This window comes from Tachypleus tridentatus, chromosome 2, assembly GCF_004210375.1.
Source record: "Tachypleus tridentatus isolate NWPU-2018 chromosome 2, ASM421037v1, whole genome shotgun sequence".
Taxonomy (NCBI): Eukaryota; Metazoa; Arthropoda; class Merostomata; order Xiphosura; family Limulidae; genus Tachypleus; species Tachypleus tridentatus.
The window spans coordinates 86,006,540-86,012,629 of record NC_134826.1 but is presented as its reverse complement, the minus strand read 5'-3'; positions in this window follow the sequence as shown (position 1 = coordinate 86,012,629).

Below are 6,090 nucleotides of genomic sequence, written 5' to 3'. Positions count from 1 at the left end.
TCACACACTCACACATCAAGATACGTATATACGACGTAAAATAAACAATTTTTTTTTCTTTTCAGGAGAAAACCCTATATTTAGAATCTTACTATTACATTTTATTGCAGCTTTGTATCCACAAAGAAGACTTAGAAACTTAATAAAACTAATTAAAAATGTAACACCGTCTACAGGTTAAGCCCATACATAATAAATGGGTATTTGCTTAAAGTTCAAAACATTACAAAATATTATACTAACCCTAGCCTTCTACTGACATTCCATTCTATGCCAGAAATAAAGATATATTTTACCTTGTTCGCTGGAACATGTAGGGACAGGGTTCTCAATTTCAGACAGGTTGTAAGTCATCGGTTTCGTGTTATTCTAATGAAACAAAATATATGTATATTTAACCAAAACTTTGTTCGTTTGTTTAAATTTAAGCCAAAGCTACACAATGGGCTGTTTGTGCTCTGCTTATTACAGGTATCGAAACCAGGTTTCTAACGTTGTAATTCCTCATATTTGTCATTGTGCCACTGGATACATATCCAAAACACAAAAAAAGACTCTCTCGTGGATACGAATAAGAAAATATTGGAATATCTAGCTTTTATTTCCTTTTTTTTTATTAAGTTCTACTGGTATCGTAACTCCAAAGCTTGCTCTTCACGAAATAGTTCTACTGAGAAACTTTAAGAGAAAAACATACAAATACTGCTTTTCAAGTAATATAATATAATATAATAATACAAACAACATTATTCAGTAAATCTGAAATAATAGAAAATTCGTTTTACAGAAACTAATAATTTTTGCTTTGAAACTAAATTTTTCTCTCCAGTGGTAAATCTGAAAGGTTATATTATTGAAATTGAGTTTCTTTACCACTGGTGGGACAGCACAGATGGCCAGTTGTGTAGCTTTATATTTCACAGAAACAAACAAAAGTAAAACGACATTTCTAAATTAATCTCATAATTTTCTAATATAAATATTACTTAATGGAACCTTGAACTCAATAGTTTGTTAATACTGACGTCATCATTTTTGTTGTTTCGCCATTTGGAGTTTCTTTTAGATGTTCCATGGATCCAGTTTGTGAATGTTCTGCACAATTAAGGTTTATTTCTCTCATTCTACCTTGAAACATATTAGGTCTGGGTCCTTTCCAAATTACAATACTAAAAGAAAAAGATGTAGCTTTGATAAATATCTTTATAGTTACAGACATCAGTAGATATACGTGTGTGTGTTTTCTTATGGCAAAACACATCGGGTTATCTGCTGAGCTCAACGAGGAGAATCGAACCACTGATTTTAGCGTTGTAAGTCCGGAGACATACCGCCGTACTAGTGGGGACAGTAGATATACATTTATATTGAAAGTAACATGAGCTAAACGGCAAATAACAACAATTATAATGTAACCTGTTAAACTTTAGCGTCATTATAATATTACAGTAGTAGATTAATACACTGGATAACTGGCACGTTTAACTGAAAGGATTCTTGTTCTATTAAATCAACATAAGAAAGTTTCATTATAGGATAACAATTTTAAATTAGATTCTAGATCAGGGTAAGAGAGGAAGAAATAAAAATGAAAACACCAATTTTATTGTAAATTAGTTGATTGGCTATTACGTAAAACTAACACCAACAATTAGTATTTAAATGTAAATTATTTTGTCTGCTTAAGTGCCAGTTAACAAATTCGAGTTTAATTATATAGTTTTAAACTACACACCTTCCTGAGTCGTAAGTCGTTTTCAAGTTAGAAACATTTAATCATTATAAAAATCGTAAATACCATTACAAACATTCATAATAAGAAATCAGTTTAAAATCATGATAATAAACATTAAATAGATTGAAGTATTTCTAAACTGTTAGACTGTTCAACCAATTAGCTGTAAACTAGAAGGTTAATAACATTACAGTTATAAGTTCGATCTAGTTGGATGGTTTTGCATCTAACTATAAACAATTTTTACCAATAGAAACTTTGTGCTTACCATAGTAAAAGAACCACAAGCGGTATTCCCACTGTGACAAATACAAATAAAAACGAAAATAACATTACTGTCATGGGAGCCGAAATGAAAACAATAATATAATTGTTTAACACTTTTATTGTTAATGAATAGTGATTTTCATATAAAGTGTTGATAGAATTATTTGTTTAGAAAACAAGTATTTTATAATAAAGGCATTTCGGATTGCACCAGTTTGGTAATATTTAACTGCAGCCACCACACTTTAAATACTGAGTATTTGGAGAACGTATCATTCAAATCTTTACGAATGCTAAATGTATTTTTAAACAACAGACAAAAAATTTGGAAAAATGAGCAAGAAACGATTATGAAAAATAAAATAAAAGTGACAATAAGTTTAACAAATCAAAGAGAAAATATAAAATTAAACGTAACTGATAAAGTACATATAAACTAAAACTAGTGAAACCCCTTTAAAAAACATAAAATCCAATCAAAGATACTAAATAATAAAAATATAACAAAGTAGGAGGAACAGGCCATGTGTCAAATACCTGAACTTCATATCAAACTAATACTGCAAGTTTCTTCACTCACTATAAAAGAAGTGAGCATTATCGAATTACATATATAACATGAGTTGTTAATTACGCTGAAAAAAGTTGTAACGTTATTTAAAAGTTACGCACTTGAAACAACAAAATATCAAAATAATTTTCATATAAAGACTTTCATAGTGTGTTTATAAGTGTTTGATAAAACTTACATCTACATGCATCCAGTAAGCAAGCTCCAAGATTTGCTTCTTTGTTTTATGAATTTCGCGCAAGCTACACGAGGGCTATCTGCGCTAGCCGTCCCTAATTTAGCAATGTAACACTAAAGGGAAGGCAACTAGTCATCACCACCCACCGCCAACTCTTGGGCTACTCTTTTACCAACGAATAGTGGGATTGACCGTCACATTATAACGCCCCACGGCTGAAAGGGCGAGCATGTTTGGTGCGACGGGGATTTGAACCCGCGACTCTCAGATTACGAGTCAAACGCCTTAATCACCTGGCCACGCCGGGCCTCCAGTATTTTTATGCTAATTTCAAAAGTATTTCTAGTTTATTAAAAGATTATACGAACAACATTTTCCTTCTATTCTTTACTTAAATATATAAGAAGAATGAAAAGTAAGTCGTTATTCGCTACTTACGGTAAAGATTTTCTTTAACACGAATTCTTGCAGGTGTCGTTGCTGTGTGGAGTCACATACCCTGAAGTAAAAGAACAAAACGAGAGTTGTTACACGATGTTTTCTCTATGTTTGGACACGAAGTTTCAATGTCGATAGAGAAAAGTCAAATTTGTATATTTAAATTCGGTTTCTCATTTGAACTGCAAACTAGCATTTATAAATCTAAACAATCAGTTTGTTAAACATGCTAAGGTGGAGAGCTTATATGACATCACCACTCCATAACGTAGATCAACCTTATGTGGGCCTCATAGTTCGGATTTCTTTGTTTATTTTTGAATTTCGCGTGAAACTACACGAGGGTATCTGCTCCAGCCGTACCTAATTCAGTAGTGTAAGGCTAGAGGGAAGGCAACTAGTCATCAGAACCCACCGCTAACTTCTGGGCTACTCTTTTACCAACGCATGGTGGGAGTGACCGTCACATTATTACGCCCCCATGACTGAAAGGGCAAGCATGTTGGGTGCGACAGAGATTCGAACCCGCGACCCTCAGATTACGAGTCGAACGCTTTAACCGATCTGGCCATGCCGGGCCGAGATTAGTTAAGGATATTTTCAGCTAAAAATAATACATAAGACTAAAATGTACTTCTAAAGTATTATAGAAAACAGTCAATATAAAGACTGCGAAACTTAACCACTTTTGAAAGTAACTGAAATAACTTAGAACTTCTGTTATGTATATTTAGTGTCCGTGAGTCTTTAACAAAAGAAATATGGACTGAGAAGGACAAGAGAAAGCATCTAAATATTTTTCCGTACTAATACATTGTTTAATAATATATTTTATAATTTGAATGCTAAATTAGGTACGGCTAGCGTAGATAGCCCTCGTATAGCTTTGCGCGAAATTAAAAAACGAACAAACAAAAACAACAATATGTTATGCTTTACGGGTTCTTCAGTTGATCGAACTGCCGAGTACTGCAAAACGCGTGCGAGATCTCCGTACCCTCCAGTGACACAGTTATATGTACGCGGACTTACAGTGTTATAAACAGAGTTTCGATACCTGTGATTGGCAGAGCACAGATGGCCCATTGTGTTGCTTTGCGGCTAACTTCAAAGAAACAAAAGATCTGTGCAATATGCATAAATACACATAAATTAGCTTTCGAGTTGGCTATAAATTTTGCCTATGTATATAACTTCATAGTTTCTCACTATACGTGTATTTCTTTATGAGCCGTAACTACCTTTTATTGTATAAATTTTGCAGTTTAAGACTACAGGGAAAGAAACTAGTCATCAACACCCGCCAACAACTATTGAAATACTTTCACCAATAAATACAAGAAACGACCGTCACGTTATAACGCCCCAGAACTGAAAGAATGAACATGTTTTTGTCACGGTTAAAACCCGCGACCCTTATATAGTAACCCTGTCTAGGCCGGAAACATAATTGGGAGAAAACCTGTAGAAGCCGGAAATATCAAAATTTTGCAGCATTATCTTAAGGTTTCTCTTATAAAAGGCCCTGTATATGGCGGAACCTACGTAACGCGAACGGAAAACTATCTTCCACCTACCTCATCTATCAACAAGAAGGATTAGAACCTGAGTTAGGCACAAAAAAAAAAAAAAGGTTTTGATTAAATATTAATTTATTATTTAATTAATAATTTCTTTTGTTTGTTTGTTTTTGAATTTCGCACGAAGCTTCTCGAGGGCTATCTGTGCTAGCCGTCCCTAATTTAGCAGTGTAAGACAAGAGGGAAGGCAGCAATTATCACCACCCACCGCCAACTCTTGGGCTACTCTTTTACCAACGAATAGTGGGATTGAACGTCACATTATAACGCCCCCCACGGCTGAAAGGGCGAGCATGTTTAGCGCGACGGGGATGCGAATCCGCGACCCTCAGATTACGAGTCGCACGCCTTAACACGCTTGGCTATGCCGGGCTAATAATTTCTTTAAATATTAATAAATTATCGGACATTTTGTTACAATAAGTATTCGTTAAATATATTATGTTCTTTTTTCTGCCATCATTATTTTTGCAATTAAAGTAAACAAAAGAGTGGAACAAGAAAATAGGAATATTCTACTTTTCCTAGATAATACTTGTCACCCAAAAGTTCAACTTTCAAATGTTCCGTTGGTCTTTCTACCTCCATGTGCAATATCAGTTCTTCAGTCACTTGATAATGGAATTATACAGTGTATATAATTGAAATACAGAAAACTGATGCTTCAACATATTATTGCAAACATGGACGACTGTAAGAGAGCATCTGAAATGACCATAAAATTGACGCGTTAGATGCAATTGCATTTTTAAGTCATCCAATCAAATGCGTAAAAGATGAATGTGTAATAAACTGCTTTCGAAACTGTGGATTTATTCTTGGTAAAGGCGGAGGTTGTGTAGAAGTTGTTTGTTTTGACGATTCTACTGAAATCCAAACTCTGATTGAGAAGATTGATACAGATGATTCTGTGAACGCGGAAAGTTTTGTGAACGTTGACAAGAATCTTTTAACAGAAACTGGTAAAATTGGTTTAAAATCTATAATAGAATCGCAAGATGGTAACAGCGTGAAAGATTCAGAAGATGAACAAAATGGAAAAGATAGTGAGTAAATAGAAATTAATACTTCATCGCAAGTGTTCAGTTATATCAACATTATCAAATTGCATGGAAAAATGAAGGGGGAAAATGAACTTCAAGAAAAGGCTGTAGAATTGGTGTTCTCTTTTCACTGCATGAGAAAGACCATTAAAAAAACCAAACAATTGACATTGGACACTTTCTTCAAATACATTTGATTGAGATTTTATGTACTTATGTATATTTGGAATATTTACTTTTGTTCTCTTCTAATAAATATAGCATAAACAGTATAATAG